Source organism: Nyctereutes procyonoides, unplaced genomic scaffold, assembly GCF_905146905.1.
Source record: "Nyctereutes procyonoides isolate TBG_1078 unplaced genomic scaffold, NYPRO_anot_genome, whole genome shotgun sequence".
Lineage (NCBI taxonomy): Eukaryota > Metazoa > Chordata > Mammalia > Carnivora > Canidae > Nyctereutes > Nyctereutes procyonoides.
This window is the reverse complement of record NW_026575047.1, coordinates 25482349-25501440: the sequence shown is the minus strand read 5'-3', so window position 1 is coordinate 25501440 and position 19092 is coordinate 25482349.

Genomic DNA, 19092 nt, shown 5'->3' with positions numbered 1-19092 from the left:
TTGGCTGATAATAGAATCACCTGGAACTCAAAAAAATACCATGCTCAGGCTTCATCCCCAAGCACACTCATGTAACTAGTCTGGGATAGGACCTGAGCATAAGTATTTTAAGATGGACAGCTGGAGTTGAAAATTCTGCACTGAAGTAGGATATTCACTCTTATGCATCTCTCTTCCAAACCAGTCTGAATAATTATGCATGATAATATTTCGAAGAATCCAGAGAAATGAATTTAAAGCTGCTAAGCTTCCAGGTATCCAGGTGGTCAATTAGGACAATGAACCAAACTGAAAATAACAATTGAGGCTTTATTTACCCACTTCAACAATGAAAGCAAGAAACAAAAAAAGAGGGGCTGATTCCCCAGTGCTTCACTTTTCATCCTGGCACCAGGTAAGTTCAGATGGATGCAGCACAAATGGGGGGATGACCTGGCCTCCTACTTTTTTATGAACATGTAAGCAAAGGGTATAGAAGGGAAGGGTAGAGATAGAAAGATACTGAGTCAGAGTGAAGAAAAGTGCCTCAGCCAAGGCTCCCAATAGAGGCCTCTGAATGAATGTACCCATCTTGGAATTGCAGATAAATGTTTATGAGCATGGCTGCTCAAGGGGGAATCCTGAATCCTTGCATCTCCTTCCAGAAAACAGCATTGCAAGTTCAGTATAGGGAGGGTAGCTTCCTTCCCATGAGACCTGCCAGGCAAAGCCTTGTAATTGCCTTTAGTTTTGTCTAAAAGATCACATGTAGGTTTTTGGCCAACTCCTCAAAACATCTATTAGTCTTATAGCTGTGTCGGACATTTTAAGTCAATCTGCACATCCCAAATTCTCTGTACAGGCCTGTTTTGAAGAGCAAGCCAGCTCCTGACCATTGTGAATTAGTCAAAGCTAGTCATTAATGATCCACTTTAACACCCTGACTGGCTTCCATAGGGAGTCCTTTACTATATGCTTCCTTAGACACCCAGGACTATTGGCTACTCCAGGTATAAGTACTCATTGGGATTTTTATCAGTTAAAAATGACAGAAAATCATTTTAGACTAGCTTAAACCATAAAGACAGTTTTTCTTCCAAGCAACTAAACAGACCAGATGCATGGATGACTTTAAACGTAGTGAAATACAAAGGTCCAAATATGCCATCAGGAATCATTCTTTCCAACATTCTTTTCTCCTGCTCTCCATCACAAGGGCATCATCCTCAGGAAGCTCTTTGTACAACCATGAGAGATAGCCACCAGCAGCTCCAAGCTTACCCTTGCTCGCAGCTAGCTTTCTGAGGGAAGAGAGCAGCACCTTACCCACCAGCGACCACAGCAAATTCAAGTAAAAACTGATTACCTCCTCTAGGTCATGTGTCCATTCCTGAGCCAATCACTGTGGCAAGGACAGCAGAGCTACAGAATTGTCAGCCCCACCAAAAATACTTGGAGAGAGAGAGGAGAGTTCTCAAAAGGAAGAGATAGTCTTTGGGCAAAGTATGTTACAAAGGAAGAACTAAGCAACATTCTATCAAGGCTTGATGTGAGGAAATAGCTTTGAAAAGTTTTTTTTTTTTTAAGAAAACTGCTATGTTTGCAGATCCTATGTTCCTGAAGAGCATAAACCACTTCCAAAAGAAATGTTTCTTTTCCCAGAATACTTAACAGGAATCAAGTCATTAAGCCAAGAGAAGAAAGAGGAGTTTCTTAGTGGACTGCACAGGCACTGAATCTAGCAATTTTTCTTTCATTTTTTTAAATCATTTCTTTTTTTTTTCATCATCATAAGTGAAGTCTTTAATCCCTGTCTTCTATTCCACACATCCCCTACCCACTTCCTCTCTGGTAACCATCAGTTTGTTATTTATAGTTAAGAGTCTGTTTCTTGGTTTCTCTCTCTCTCTCTTTTTTTTTTTACTTTGCTCATTCATTTTTTTTGTTAAATTCCACATATGAGTGAGATCTTATGGTATTTGTGTTTCTCTGACTAGCTTATTTCCCTCAGCATTACACTGTCTAGCTCCATCCATGTTGTTGCAAATGGCAAGATTTCATTCATTTTATGGATAAATAATATTCTAATATATATATATATATACACACACACATATATGTGTGTGTATACATGCATATATATCATATCTTCTGTATCCATCCATCTATAATGGACATTTGGGCTGCTTCCATAGTTCAGCTATTGTAAATAATGCTTCAATAAACATAGCAGTGCATGTAGACTTTCAGTGTTTTCGTATTTTTGAGGGTAAATACTCAGTAGTGCAATTACTGAATCATAGAGTAGCTCTATTTTTTTTTATTTTTTGAGCTCCATATTGTTTTCCACAGTGGTTATAGCAGTTTGCATTCCCACCAACAGGACACAAGAGTCTCTTTTTCTCCACATCTTTGCCAATACTTGTTTTTTCTTGTGTTTGAGTTTAGCCAATCTGACAGGTGTGACGGGCCATTCAATTTAAAGAGGCAGACTCAGAGCACCTGGGTCACTCAGTCAGCTAAGGGGTCAAATCTTGGTTTCAATTCAGGTCATGATCTCAGGGTCCTGGGATTGAGCCCTATGTTGTGCTCCAAGCTCAGTGGAGAGTCTGCTAAAGTTTCTCTTTCCCTATCCCTCTGCCCACCCCTGACCCAGCCCAGCTCATGCATTCTCCTTCTCTCTCTCAAATAAAGAAATAAATAAATATTTAAAAATAAATAAAGAGACCAACTCATGGAAGCCTCGGAACCACCACCAGGCAAGATGAGAAAACTGGCGTCCAAGATAAGGCACTTGCTCAAGAACCCAGAACTAGTACGTGATAGAGCAGCTCTTCTACGCCATGTTCATTCTCTAATAAAAATGCTATGTTTTCTTACCATGACCACCTGGGCTTTCCTACAACATGATTATATATTATCTCATTTGATCTTCACAAGAGTGAAGAAGGAAAATAAGGCAAACATTATTATAGTTATTTGGTAATACTTCCTTGAGGTCAGTCCCTAGAAATAAAGTTGTGGAAATCCATCAGGGAAATAAAACATTAGAGTGTATAAGGAATCCCTGGCACCTCTGAACATCACATCATCCAATCAGGTGAGAGGACAGTGACATTCCTGGCTCCACCTATCTTCAAGTGGAATCTCCCAGAGAGAAATAACACATTCCTGGTGCATCTTCTATGTGTCCCCATTCCTTTCCCATAGGCCCTCCCTGGAGGACACCAAGGAGACTGACCCAGCCCAGGTCTGGTTGTGTCCCTAAGCACAATAGCCCATCACAATTGAGAGTGCTCAAATGCTCATAAAATCAAACTAATTTGATTTACTTTACATAATGGCACTTGGTGCTTAAACTTTTCTAGTCATTAAGGAAAAAATATAAGGTAATGGGAAGAATTCAATCTGTGGAAGAGGGCAGCCCAGGTGGCTCAGCAGTTTGGCGCCACCTTCGGCCCAGGGCATGATCCTGGAGACCCGGGATAGACTCCCACATCAGGCTCCCTGCATGGAGCCTGCTTTTCCCTCTACCTGTGTCTCTGCCTCTCTGTGTGTGTCTTTTGTGAATAGATAAATAAAACCTTTTTAAAAAAAAATCTGTGGAATAAAGTAGATGATGGTTTGAATCCTGTCTAGGACAGTTTCCAGCACATAGGAGGTGTATACGCTGTTGGGTTTTTTTCCCCCCTTCTTCAACTGTATATTTCAATCCAAATGTAATGAAGTGGAAAAAACTTGAACTAGAAGCCAGAAAATGTGTATTCCAGCCTTCCTTCTGCCACTATTTTCCTCTGTGACCTTTGGAAGGTGATGTAGGCTCAATGTTCCCTGGTTTCCTCAATCTTTAAATGAAAACAATAATGCCAGTCTCACTCAACTCCAGACTATTGCAGGGATTGAATAAATGAATGTTCATGAATTCACTGTAAAAAGTATAAAGAGCTACCTAGATATTAGGGATCACACTGGGGCATAGCCTTCATCAATAATCTTTGGGACAGCCTTTAGGGAACAGGAATGCTGGCAGAAAAAATGCAAAGTAGCTGTTACCTTTGCAAGGTCACTGCTGTGCTACAGGCATTGACAAGCCTGAAGAAAATGCAGGTCGAATACCAGGAAAATCTTTCATGCAACAGAAGATTTTTGTCAGCAAAACTGAGTGGAATGCCAAGTCACAGACGGTTCCCTAAAAGCATGGTTAACTTCCTGATCAACATTTTGAAGCAATTTAGAAAAATCATCAGAAGTTTAGATGAGGAAGGGAACCTCGTAATTTATAAATCCCAAATATTTCCTTTTCCATTTGAGGAAACTGAGGCCTGGATTCACACTGCTAATTTCAAGTCTGTATTCCTTTCTACTACACCAAGTATTTCCTTATGATATAAACTAGGAATAAGAATGCTCAAACTCCTAAAAATCATTTAAGTAGAGTCATTACTGCATAGAGCCTTTCAACCTGGACCTCAGAGGGCATTGAACCCTCAAAGGGTTTAAAATATGGGCAGAATACAGAATCCCCATAGACAGCATAATTTGTAAAATTAGCATGGCATTTGAGGCACTTCAGATGAAAGTCACCACAGAAATGCCCAGCTTTTTGTGAAATAACTAGAAGGAATAGAGGGTTTCACATTATATTATAGCTCGCAGGTTTCCATCACATTTCAAAGTTGCTGTGTTTAGTTGAAAGAGTTCGGCCCTTCCTGAAATGACTAACTCCAGAGTTTTAACTTTTCTTTGGTAATTTAATATGACCCTGTAAATTTTTCCTCCAGGCTAGAAACTGGGTTTTGCCACAGAAGAGGTGACACAAAAATGAGGTAGCCCCCAGCAAATGGTCCCACCAATAAGGAAGTAGGAGGCCTCTTTGTCTTTATTCATTGGAACACTATGATCTTGTTAGGATAATGAGAGAGTTGTGTTCACCGAAGCAGAAGTAGCTCACAGAGGGCAGGCTCACAAACGCTGTGTAATCCTGGAGATGAGTCACACTCTTCCTACCTGCAAAGAAAACACCTAAAAAGCATCCTCCTACAGTCTCAGGCTTGAAAGACCATTAGATATTCCATTATTACACCTCAACCTTTCATAAATGTGATACGCTTAGATACTTTCTGTTATAGTTTTCATTGTAGCCCCCAAAAAGATACATTAAAACCCTAACCCCCAATGCCCTATAATGTGACCTTACTTTGATATAGGGTCTTTGCTGAGGAAATTGGTTAAGATGAGGGTAGACCCTGTTGTAGGGTAGACCCTTCATCCAATATGACTGGTGTCCTTATAAGAAGAGTAGAGATACACGGGGCACCTGGTTGGCTCAATCAGTTAAGCATCCAACTCTGGATTTTGGCTCAGGTCATGATCTCAGAGTTGTGAGATCCAGTCCTGTATTGGGCTCCATGCTGGGCATGGAGCCTGCTCCTGCTTGAGATTCTCTCTCTCCTTCTCTCTCTGCCCTCCACCTACTCAAGAAAAAAAGAAAGAAGAAAGAAAGAAAGAGAAAGAAAGAAAGAAAGAAAGAAAGAAAGAAAGAAAGAAAGAAAGAAAGAAAAAACAGAGTCATACACAGAAAATGCCATGTGACAATAGAGTTAGATTAGAGTAATGAGGTTGCAAGCCATAGAACTTCAAGGATCACCAGCAACATCAGAAGCCAAAATAAAGGCATGGAATGGCTTGTCCCCTAGAGCCATCACAGCAGGCACAGCCCTGCTGACATTTTGATCTGGAACTTCCAGCCTCCAGAGCTGTAAAGGAGTAAGTTTCTATCGCTTTAAGCCCACTCAGTTTGCAGTGTTTTGTTGTAGAAGCCCTGGGAAATGAATACACCTTTCAACTGCAAGAAGGACAAAAAAATCAGACCTGGGACAAGAAAAGGCAATGGGACAGGAGTGCAGAGCAAGTCAGCCAACTTCTTCACCTGGCAGGATGGGCACTTAAACTCAGGTTTGAAAAATGGTCTCTCCTGTCACGCGGCTTTGGAGAAAGGGTGAAGCCACCTTTATTGCTGACCTGGCATCATAAAAATAATTAGCAAATTGCCACAAGGTGCTTCTGGAAGGTGATTCAGATGTCCTTGTCGTTCAGCCTGGTAGAGTAGCACAGGGTGGCCGCCAGCCTGCTAATGCATCACTCTCTGAGCGAACAGCCATGTTTATGAGCAATTATTACTCTAAATTGTTCTCCACAGCACAGAACATCTTTTCTGCACCAGAGCCATCCAGACTTAGCTCACAGAGAACACCCTCAGGTGAGCAATCAAGGTCAAGTCTTTCTGAATAAGTGGATGTGACAGCTCCCATCAGGCTCTGAAGCCAAAGGACAGCCAGTGGGGCCACCTGGGACCAGGAAGATTGGTTGTCCAACTTCCCACAAATGGGCCATTGCCCAGGAAGTTTAGAATGCTGGACAAGGGCCCTCAAAATCAGTACCTGCGGAGCTTCACAGGCCTATAAGCATCTAAAAAAGGAAAAGTTAAGTGCTTCGCTCTAAATATGTTTGGTAAGATGCTCTCAAACTTGATGCCCGAGCTCCACCTCAAGTTCTAGCTCTCATTCTTTAACCCAACCCTAAGCATGCTTTATTTTATGTACATATGTAAGGAATCATTTCATGGCTATCATTTTAATTTTCATTTTCTATTATGCACTGCAAAGTTACATGTTGACCTTGAATGTAGAAACAACAGGGCAAGACAGAGAGAGCAAATGATGATTCTTGCTACTACCATCTACTGATGGTTTGGGCATTCCAAACAGCATGCTGAACTCTTTAGCTATATGATGTCTTTTCATCCTTATTATTCTGAAATCACAGATGAGGAAATCAAGTCTCAGATAATTTATATGGATTGTCTTCCCCAAATCCCATCACAAGATCAGGCACAGGTGTAATTCAAGTAGAGAGCTGTTTGCCTTCAAAATCTGTGCTACATATACTGCCTCATTTTTGCAAAGGAGAAAAAAAAAACTGGGTCCAGTTTGTGATTCTAACACTGTGAGTGAATCTCCATGGATCTCAGGGACATTCTCTCTATATTTCCCAGGGCAAGTAAAGATCTGTACACTGCAAAGTGTCATCCTGTAGCCAATGGACAAGTTTCTCTTTTGCCTCCCCCCTCCCCTGCCACTGGCAATGTTTAGCACGTGCCTAGCAGGCACTTTCTCTGCTTCCACAGGATTTTGAACAAAGCCAGTTGTGTAGATGCTCTATGCAAGGCAGGCAGCATGAGCAAGCAATTGATTTTTAAAATGAGATTAGTAGCAAGGGGAAGGGAGGAGGCACAAAATGAAGTGGATTCTCTACCCAGTATAGGAACGGGGGAGAAGGCAAAGGAAGTCTCTAGACAAAGATAGTAATTAAGTCAACACAATCAAGGTACAGAACTATCCTTGGTTCTCCCTTGTGAGAGTCTCTGACTCATGGGGGAAAAAAATCAATTGAGAGCTTGCAACAAAAAGCAACTTACTTTGGATTATTGGAGAGCACCCTTCTCCCTGTTGGAACATATAAAATGTCTTACTTCCCTGCTTTTATTTTTTTTTTATTTTTTTTTTTACTTCCCTGCTTTTAAATCAAAAACAGGGAACTTTATTCAATAAGTTCCACAAATGGTTAAATAAATTAAGGTATAACTAACTATAGATTAGAATAGTATGGCCTTAATAGAAATCATATTTTCAGAATATTTAATGCCATGGGACAATGCTAATAAGAGAATTTAAGCATAAAAAATAGGATTCCAAATGAAATATTTAAAAAAAAAAGGAATTCAAGGGTGCTTGAGTGGATTTGGGGTCTGATCTTTCATTTCAACTCAGTCATGCTTTCATGGTCGTGATCTCAGGGTCATGGAAACAAGCCCCACGTTGGACTCTGCACTGAGCGTGGAGCCTGCTTGAGATTCTCTCTCCCTTTACCTCTGCCTCTCCTTTGCTCATTCTCCCACTCTTTTTCTCTCTCTCTAAAAAAAAAAAAAAACCAAGATTCCAATGGGACTCTATAACAGAATCATATCTCTTTGAAACATATATAATGTTTGTTGATCTGATGGAAAAGAGTGAAATGAAACATACCAAAATTATTAATGGTGGTTATCTCTGGATGAAGTGATAGCAGTTGATTTTTATTTTTTATATATAGTTTTCTATATTTTTACATTTAATTTAATTAATTCATTTATTTATACCTTTTATTTAAATCCAATTAACTAACATATAATGTATTATTGGTTTCAGAGATAGAGGTCAGTAATTCATCATTCTTATATAACACCCCATGCTCATCATATCACCTGTCCTCCTTAAAGCTCATCATCCAGTTACCTTATCCCCCCATTCACCTCCCCTCCAGTGACCTTCAGTTTGTTTTCTATGATTAAAAGTCTCTTACGGTTTGTCTCCCTCTCTGATTTCATCTTGTTTTATTTTTTCCTTCCCTTCCCCTATGATCCTGTTTTGCTTTTTAAATGCCACATATGAGTGAGAGCATATGATAATTCTCTTTCTCTGATTGACTTATTTTGCTCCTCATAATACCTTCTAGTTCCATCCACGTTGTTGCAAATGGCAAGATTTCAGTTTTCTTGATGGCTGAGTAGTATTCCATATCTTCTTTATCCATTCATCTGTCGATGGACATCTGGGCTCTTTCAATAGTTTGGCTATTGTGGATATTGGTGCTATGAACACTGGATGCTGTACCCTTTCGTTTCACTGTATATGTATCTTTGGGGTAAATACCCAGTAGTGCAATTGCTGGGTCATAGGGTAGCTCTATTTTCAACTTTTTGAGGAAACTCCATGCTGTTTTCCAGAATGGCTGAACCAGCTTGCATTTCTGCCAACAGTGTGCAAGGGTTCCCCTTTCTCCACATCCTCACCAACATTTGTCATTTCCTGATTTATTAATTTTCTGTATTTTTAAACATATTTTAAACAAAGGCTATATAATGTTTTATAGCAAGAAAAACTAATCAATGTATTTAAATATTTCTGGCAAATACTAAATAAGAATATTGAGCACAAAATCACAAGAGCCACATTTCCAGTCCAACTCTGCTTCAAATCCCTTCCCTGGGCCACCTCAGTTTCCTCATGGACAAAACACAGGTTACTGTTAATATCTAGGGTCCCATGCCTCCTTTATACACCAGGCCCAGGCAAACATTTACATTGTAAATGTAGGCAAGCAGAAAGCATGTAGAAGAAATTGAAAAGAGCGGGAGATATGGAGGAGTCAGACAGGGAAGAAAAATTGAGGGAAGAAAAATTGAGAGAAGAAAGAGAGCCAAGGACCGAGGGATACAGAAAAAGCAGGTGTGAATGCAGAAGATTTTTTAGATGAATGCTGACTTTAAGCCACTGCCTACTGTTAATTGGGCCCTATGTTTAAGTCACAGCACTTAGAATTTTATTCTTCACAGATTTTCCATCTGCTTTAATTATTAAAATTCTAAACATCTTGCCTAATGGTTTTACCACACAAGCCCACCAGGATAAAAATTAATCTCTGTGTCAAGGCAGGAGAAACTAGAGGAATGTGATGAATTCAAACCAAAATCTGGATCTGGTGCCTCAGGCTAGAAATTACTCACCCTTAAAATAAAGCAATTATTTGCCTTATCTGCCCACTTCACCTTTGGCCTTTGGTTTATATTGAAAACAATTCAGTTAAAGACGGTACTGATTAACTCCACTCCACCAAAACACTTACAGATCCTTTCACTTTTGACCCCCCCCCCCCCCCCCCCCGCACTAGTGACCTGAGAACAAAACTCTCTCCTGTCTGAAGGCTCCCAGGGCCTGTGTTCTGAAGAGCATGATGTGGGAAACAATCGTTTTCACTCTACTAATAACATTGAGATCTCCCTTTCTTGTCTCAGTAATGTCCTTCAGAACATCCAGCTACTCCAAATACAGGACACACTCAATAAATACTTGAACTCTGGGGCAATCATGATTTTTCAAGCCTAAAGACCTTCATGGAAAATCAGAAGCCATCAAAATCAAGGAACAAAATATAGTAGAACTTTAGCTAGAACCATAGAATGATTGGACCATTATATTATCAGAAGAAATTCCTTAATTCCTTACAAGTACACACCACTTTAGAGTCCACTCATTCATAACCTGGGGATAGGCAGGAAAGCATTGACTTTCTGAATTTATAAAAGTTACTCAGATTTCAATATTTTCGTTCAGGAGACTTAGGGCTGAATCCCCTCCTGATAAGATTTTACTCATTTCTGCAAGAGGCATTGAGTGAAGTAGTTGAGAAAGCAGATCCTGGGGCCAGATGTCTGTGTTCAAATTCTGACTTTGGCACATACTAGTTACTTAACTCTCTGTGGCTCAATTTTTCTCAACCGTTAAATGAGGTAAGATTATGGTACCACATAGAGTCATCATAAAAATTAATTAGTTAAGCTCTTTACCTAGTCCCTGACATAGTACCTGAAATCATTTTAGGGAAATGGAGTAATCACCAACTCCTACTTGATTATAGATGTGCTTAGAATTTATCCCTTACCTAATTTCTACGAATTTGAGGAAACTCACAATATAGGAATATCAAGGAATAAGTATACTTTGCAAGTTAGTCAATGTGTTTTGTTACTCATATCAGAAAGTATCTGAGCCCTGAGAGGAATGAGAGAGCCCAACAGGAGACTGGGCAACCTGCAGTATGTTCATACAGTAGAATACTACTCAGCAATAAGATTTAAGGGGAAAAAACTGCTACATGTGATAATAGGGCTAAACTCACATAAATATGGTATGGAAGAAGTAAGATGCAAAAGAGCACAAACATTTGACTCCAGCAAATAACTAGGCAAACTTAATCAGAATTGTGGGCACCACTGTGACCAGCTATCCTGATTTGCCTGGAACTTTCCCAATTTTAGCACTGAAAGTTTCACATGTCAGGAACCCCCTCATCTCCAGGCAAACTGTGACTATTGGTCACCCTATGACCAGTCCATAAGAGGATTTGCAGACTAGAAAGAGTCACAGAAGAAATCCATTGAGACTGGGAGTAGAGAACTTGATTTGTGTGTGGTTACAAGCTCTGTACACATGCAAAAATCATCATGCTGAGCAGCAAAGATTAGCATACCCTGTGCACATTATAGTATGTATATCCGGCCTTTAAAAAAATGAACTAGGTGTAGAAAAGATACTGAGCAGCTGGAAAAATGAGATGGCCAACAGTGCAGGAGATGGCACCCAAAGTGGGTATTTCCCTTCCCCTACAGATCTCTGCATCCACCTCCTCACATCTGACTATTGATCCCCAGGATTTGGCACTGCATCTGTCCTCAAGGAAGGAAGAGGTGGTTGAAGGAGCCAGAATTCAGCAATCCATCAGCTTTTTATTCATGGTCCAAACCAATTGTGAAAGACAATTTGATTAAAGATGGTACTGACTAACTCCATTCCACCAAAACACTCACAGGTCCTTTCCTTCCAGACCTTCACACACTGTCAACTTGGGGACAGAACTCCCTCTTGTCTCAGTGCTACCAAGGCCTCAATGCTCTCAAGAGCTTGACATGGAGTCATGAGGAGTCACCTCTCCCACAAAGCCCCTGAGGCTATACTCCCACTGAATCCAAAGCCACCTTTGGAATTAGTCAACACTACTTGTGCTGCCCCCACTTTCTCTGACTTTCATGGACCTGGCTTCCATTCCTGAAAAGCCCCTTCTGACTGGTATTTTAGTCATGTTGTTTGGCTCTCTCTAGCCAGCTTCACCTCTGGAAGCCTCTGGAAGACAGAGAACTTAATCTCCAGACCCAACATGCCTGAACATTCCCAGCATTACCATAGTCCCTACTCCTACCACTGGAGAAATCTCCTGGTGGTCCTAAGAAGCCTGCCCTCATCCTCTGTCTCTATCCAAAGAATTGGTTGTTGAGTATTTGGCATACACATCTTCAATCTGCCCTACCATACCCTCAACAGAGATCACTCATCAATGCTGATTCTCTTCTTTGGACATGGATGAGGTGTTGGAGTCTTCATTAGCCCAGGGCTCTGTGTGTGAATCATGGTTGAGAGAAAATGAAACTGACTTGCTATCCCCACACTGGCTTCCAAGTTCCCGGAGAGACCTAATTAGCTTTGTACAAGGCCAGAGAAGCAAAGGCAAAATGGTGCCTGCAGTCTGGCCAGCTTATATGCTACTTGTAGATCACCTCAGCCCCCTAGCTTCGTGTAATGAATTTAGTCAATTCTCCAAGCAATTGGTCTGGCCGGGGTAGGTTTGCCCTCCTAAGGTCCTAATCACCCCAAGTATCAGCTGCCCCACTTCTCTTTGTTATTTGTATTATTTTTATTGGTGTACTGATATCAGTAAAGTGCACTCATCTTAGATGTTCAGCTTGATGGGTTTTGCCAAATGTACCCTGGGCCCTGTAACCACAACCCAAAACAAGACAACATTTTCCATCCCTTCCAAAAGTTCCTTGACGGTAGAACATTGGCAAAGTTATCTATCACGGTGAAAAGCTGGCAAAGTTATCTATTCCCTTTACACGAATGGGATCAGATTCCTAGCTGTCTTGTTAAATTGCACTCTTTCAAGGGACTAGTCCAACTACAGCTATAACCTCAAACAGCGCCTTGTAATTTTCTATCTAAAACAAAGAAAACTCCATTTTGTTTCTGTCCCTGAACTATTGAGTTTTATCTCCCCAGGCTTTGTTGACCTTCTAAAGGTTTTTTATATGTTTTCTTATATCCTGGTTTCTCCGCTTATCTTCTTTATTGAAGTATCAGTTTTTCAGAATAGACTGTGTAAGTCCTTTTATAGTGTTGCACAGCAATCTTATATATTAGGTATCTGGTAGGAGAGCTGTAAACTCAGGAGATTGTGGTGGGTATAGTGCTTGGGACCTGCTAATCTTTTTTGTGTCTTCGCTCCCTGTAATATCACACATGATTAGAGTGTCTGACTTAAAATCCATCTGGTTCTCAACCTGTGGGTTATGTGATATGTTCCACATAATCTTTCCATCCTATTCCAGAATTTTCTCAAATCCATAGACCCCACAAAAGGAGAAGGGTTTGTTAGAAATGCAAAGAGTCATGAAGTGACCTCGACTTCCATAAGGCAGTCATTTTGCCAGACGAAGAGTATGTGCCAGGTTCTGTGGTTCTAGGTACTTGCCAACCTCTATGCCCAAGCAAGTTAGGAATAAAACATTTCCAGGTATTTCCATATGATTCAGCAGTGACCTGGACAGTACAAACATGAAAGACACCCAACTTGATTCATCTGAAAAGAGACAGACACAGGCAAAAGCATGAAGGAGGGAGTGAGAGGTCCTGTCCCTGCTGTGTTTCAGACCTTCATTGCTGCCTGGCTGGATTATTTCAAAAGCCTCCTAATTGGTCCCCTGACACTGGTCTCACCCCAGCTCTGCCCTCTATACTACTTCCATGGCTTCCTATATCAATCTGCAATGGCTTCCCCATAACTTTAAATGAAGTCCGAACCCCACTATGCTGTTCAAAGATCTCCAGAGAGTAGCTCACCTCTCCCCTGCCTCCTCTGTTCCTACTGCTACACCTGAGGGTTATCTTCTGCTGTTCTACAGACCTTGGCCAGGACAACCTGCTATCCCAGATTCCCTTACATCCACAGCTGCTTTTTCCTCTGCCTATGTTTGTTTCTCTTTCTCGTTAGTTCTGCATCATCATGAATTAGCCTGGATGTCATGTCTTCAAAAACTCTTCCCAAATACTTCTGAATAGCTCATGTCTCCCCCTCTACACTCCTGTAACCCTCTGTCATAGCCTCTTCAGTGCTTCTGCACACCCCCCAACTGCAGGGATACCATTCCCATTGAATACAATGAATGGGACTCCCTGGAGTTATCCAACATGGAGGCACTGAGCCTTTGCCCCTGAATCAGTTGTGTACCTGCCTATCTCCCACCCTCTCCTCCCACTACCCCCACAGTTAATCTTCCACTTATAGCCATGACAACAGCTCTTTTTCAGAAACTCTCTCCTCCACCTGTGTGTCTCAGGTTCCCTTCTGGATCTGCCCATCCTTGAAACCTATTGACTCGACTCCATCAAACAAACGCCTTTTGCAGACTGTATGTTTTGGAGTTTGAAAGTGTTCATTTTTTTCCAATAGTTCTCAAGTTCACCTCTGTCTGAGTCAGTATCACTGACTTCCACTAGGGTCGTATCTGCCATGGATAGGCAGTACAAATCCCCACACAGCCCTAAGCCCCAAAACTCCACCCTGGCCAGAGTCCCAGGGCTCCTTCCAAAAATGAGAATTTAGCCACACAGTGGTAATATGGAAGGGTTTGAGACCCCCCCCCCTTGCCTCTTTAGTCTCAGTATTAGCTCCTTACAGACAGCGGTCGCATCTTCTATCTCTTTAAATCTTTTCTCTCTCCTCAGGTGGAGTGACTTCATTTTGAAGGCCAAAGAGGTTGACTCCATGGTCCTACTAGACTCGGTGGCATTTAGGTTAATTTCAGTCCCAGAGAGCAGCCATCAACTTGTCTTTACTCTGGCTGCTGCTTCTAACAAAGGCTTAAGGAGAATGAATTAGAAACAGCCCTGTTCTTTGATGCACATACTCTTTGTTTCTAGGTTTGGGCAAGCCAAGGATGCTGACAGGTTGGTCAGTGCTGCTGCTGCATAAGTAAGGATAGAAGGCAAATTTGCATTGAAGCTTCATTAAAAAAAAAAAAAATCGAGCAGCCCCAGGGGCTCAGCGGTTTAGCGCTGCCTTCAGCCCAGGGTGTGTTGCTGGAGTCCCTGGATCGAGTCCCACAACAGGCTCCCTGCATGGAGCCTGCTTCTCCCTCTGCCTGTGTCTCTGCCTCTCTCTCTCTCTCTCTCTCTCTCTCTCTCTCTCTCTCTCTCTCTTTGTGTGTGTGTGTGTATAAAATATTTAAAAAATAAAAATAAATAAAAATTTAAAAAATCTATTTATAAGACACTCAACAGCCAAATTAGGCTTTGAGCAGATCTTATCTAACAACAGTAACTTCGGACAGAGCAGGAAGCCCACCTGACCATGGCATTAGCCCCAGGGCACTGTGTTCGCCAGTTTCTGTGTAGAACACAGGCATCTTGGGATCCTTGTTCTTATTTTTCAAGATTTATTTGTGTATTTATTTATTTTCAAGATTTGTTTATTTATTTATTTGTTTATTTACTTATTTACTTATTTATTTGTTTATTTATTTATTTATTTATTTGAGAGAGAAAGAGATATCATGAATCAGGAGGAGAGGAAGAAGCAGACTCCCCACTGAGCTGAGAGTCCAACGTGGGGCTCAATCCCAGGACCCTGGGATCATACCTGAGCCCAAAGCAGATATTAACTGACTGAGCCACCCAGGTGCTTGGGATCCTTGTTCTAATGTTTTCCTAGTCTTAGGGATGAGAGGGCTGGTAAGACAAACAAACAATAAAAAAAAAAAACACTCACCTTTCTCTTTTCCAATTCACTAAATTATAAGGTGTACACAGTAATTACTCATTTAATGATTTTTAGGTAAATGCACTTATAAATTAATGAATAATTTGGAGGTAAGAAACATTCTTTATCTTTAGTTGAGAGACATATATTCTTAAAATAACAAATAAAAACTAAACCACAACCCTTTTTGAAACATAAGAATCTATGCGCTATCTTGTTGATTTTATTACTATACATTTTCTGCAAACATGAGAAGAGTTGCTTCTAAAAGCCTGGAAGAACAAATCATAACAAAATGCCCAATTTGGTACCTATGATCAATAGACAATCTCTTTGACAGGGAGCATCCTCCATGATGGATAGGTTGTATTTTCCTTACAGGTTGAGTGTTGCAGATTCTCAGTTTATTCCTAGAGACAGTAAAGTCTCCCAAAATCATATATTAAAGGCAGATGTACCATGAGAGAGAGGAGGATGGGAGCAGTGGGGTAGAAGGCAGCTTATCGGTTTATTTCCTGACCATGGAAGAGCATCGTTCTCTGCTTTCAACCTTGGTCCTGTAGCAACCTTGAGTTTCCCACTTTCTGGAACAGCCCATAGCCCTAGAGAATCAATCTGCCTGAATGAATTTTTCCTCATTAAAAAAAAAAATCAACTTGCTCTTTTGAAACCTTCGATAGTCAAGTGAAATAATTTGTTTCTTACTCTCGAATCCTCGCTCTGCTAGGTAGCTAACAGTGGTTGGCGTGTCTGCCTCTGGATCTTTGGTCAAGTTCAGATCATATTCCATTCATCATTGTTGATTATAAATCAGTTCTTCTGGTCTTTTAATCACCCATGTTGTGTTCTAAACTGGCTCCAGGGCAGTAAATCAATTAGGAAATGTTTGTAAAGTGGCTTTAAAAAATAGAAAGTATGGATAAGTACAGCACATCATAGAAACAGGTCAGTGCACTTAACAGTGAATCTGGTGCTCTAGGTATGGCCTTTGTGAGCACTGGGGCATTCTTCTAATAAATTTCACAGTTATGTACTGAGGTGGATTGATTCATTTCCCCTTTGATATTTCTCTTATTTCCTAGAAGCAAAACCAAATCATTTTTCTTTGAGATATTTGCCTGGGTTGAAGGGAATTTTTTTTTTTTAACAGCAGGAGAGATTGTATTTGGATACGAACTTTCTGATGGCTAAACAAGCAAAGAGATGATCAACAAAAGAAGACTGGAGATTCCATCAATGGAGATCTTCAGGAAAATAAACAAACAAGCAAAAAGAGAGTGTGCTTGAATTAAGACCAAGGATTTATTTCTCATTCATTTGGGGAATATAAATAATAGTGAAAGGGAATATAAGGGAAGGGAGAAGAAATGTGTGGGAAATATCAGAAAGGGAGACAGAACATGAAGACTTCTAACTCTGGGAAACGAACTAGGGGTGGTGGAAGGGGAGGAGGGCAGGGGGTGGGGATGGGTGGGTGACGGGCACTGAGGGGGACACTTGACGGGATGAGCACTGGGTGTTATTCTGTATGTTGGCAAATTGAACACCAATAAAAAATAAATTTATTATAAAAAAAAAGACCAAGGATTTAAAAAAAATAGGCCTCAAGTTAAGTTGAATTTGGATCAGCTCTGATCCACTGGTAGCAGCCACCTGTAAAATGGTTTTAATCAAGAATGTGGAGGCCATGTCCAGGCTCATCACTATTAGCAATCCCTTCCTTGAGTGTAGAGAAGGCAGATAGAGGCATGCATAGTACCTATCTGCCTTTTGATGTTAGACTACCTGAAGGCAAGATTTATAGATGCTGGTCTGACATAAGAAATCCATTACCCTGCTGTCAGAGATTCCACATTTTGATTAAAACAACCTCACATATGCTCCACATTCCATATAGGATATGAAGCCTATCAACTAACATAAACTGTATGATTGTTCCATACGGAGATCTATGCTAAGTTGGAGGTGGTGAGCAAATGCATTCCACTTGTTTTATACTGAAGTTTACAAACATTTACACCTATGTTTTCTTATTTTACACTCATTTCATTTTCAACATGTGTATTTTGTGCCTAGTAGGAGTTAGGTAGTACATTAAGAGCTGGACATAACTACTACATTGAAAATAAAACAAGGCTCTGGCTCTCTGGACTTTACATTTTCAGGAAGGATAAGAGGGAAGAAAACATTCTGTATGGAACCCAATTTGGAAATAAGAAAACTGATGTTCAAATAACACATATAATTTGTCCATTAAAAAAAAAAAGTGACAGGCAGAAGAACAGGACTCTAGCCAGCAGTTCCCAGTGTCATTTCTCTCTGCTTAGACTTAGCTTCTACTCCATTGTTTCACCCAACCCCCATCCCAGAGCTGGGATCCCACTGCTTCCCCTGCTCTGACACCCTGAGGATTGCTTATCTCCTGGGCAAAGCTGACATTCCGGGGCCCCCTCCAACACCATGAGGGCTTCTCCAGTGATAACCTCAATGCCACAGACCCCTGATGGCTCCTTCAGAAAATAAGGACCTGGTCTGGAAGGGTCAAGAGGTTCTTGACAAGCAATGTGGAGTCAAGCCTGACTTCAAACAGCAGTTAAGATCTGAGGTAGAGAAGAGAAGGAAAGGTGTTATGAGTGGAATGGAATGTAAGAAGCAGAAAGGGCATGAGCTGCATGTGAAGGTAAAAAAATCACAAAAGAGGTAGGTGCCTTCAGGGAACAATGAGTAGACAGCTTTAATTACCAAAGGGAAAAATATATATATATATAATATAAAAATATAAAAATAAAATATAAAAAATTATATATATACAATTATATATATATATATATATATACACATACCTGCCATAGGCACTGAAAAATTCCATTTAATCCTCACAGCTACTGCATAAGTAAGGAAAGCAGACATCTTCACTCATCACAGATGAGTAACTAATTTTCATCGCTGTTAAGTAACATGCCCAAGGTCACAGACTAATAAGTGTCAGAGCCAGGATTCATACTCAGGTCTGCCCCTCTCCACAGCCAGCGTTCCCTCGTTGTGAGTTCATGGCGAAGCATGCAAGATCCTTGGACACAGGAAGGCAAGACTGGGGGAAAGAGCGAAAGCAGTTATCAAATTGGGTGTAAGAGAAGACAGGCAGACCAGCTTTGCCAATTTGACAATGTTGTTGTTATCCATCCTGGCCTGATGCATGATGTGTTCAGGGGAAGATGGGAGGCAGCTCTCCATCAACAAATCCAAGCCTTCTGTCTGCCATGAAAAGAAACCCTTGACTGTTTCTATTTTAAGGAAAGTTAGAAACCTAGAGATAAATTCCTCATAGGTCCTCAGTTTTCTCCTGCCACCTTTTCTCTCTAGTCAATTCCCTCCCCACCTCTTTGTCTCTTGCTAAAGACACAGCTGGTTGGCTTCTTAGTACTGACCCCTCTCCTTCATCTTTCCTACAGAAGCTCAGCTTTGCTCCTTCACATCCTCCCTCCTCTATAAGGCCATGTGTGTCAGAGAAGGCAGAATGGACCCCCAATCTCAGCAGGGGATTCCACCTTAATCTAATCTACTCTAATCTAAGCCAGACATGGTGTCCCATTCCCCTTACTCATGTGGACTTAGATGTGAGCATGTGATACAATTGGGCCAATG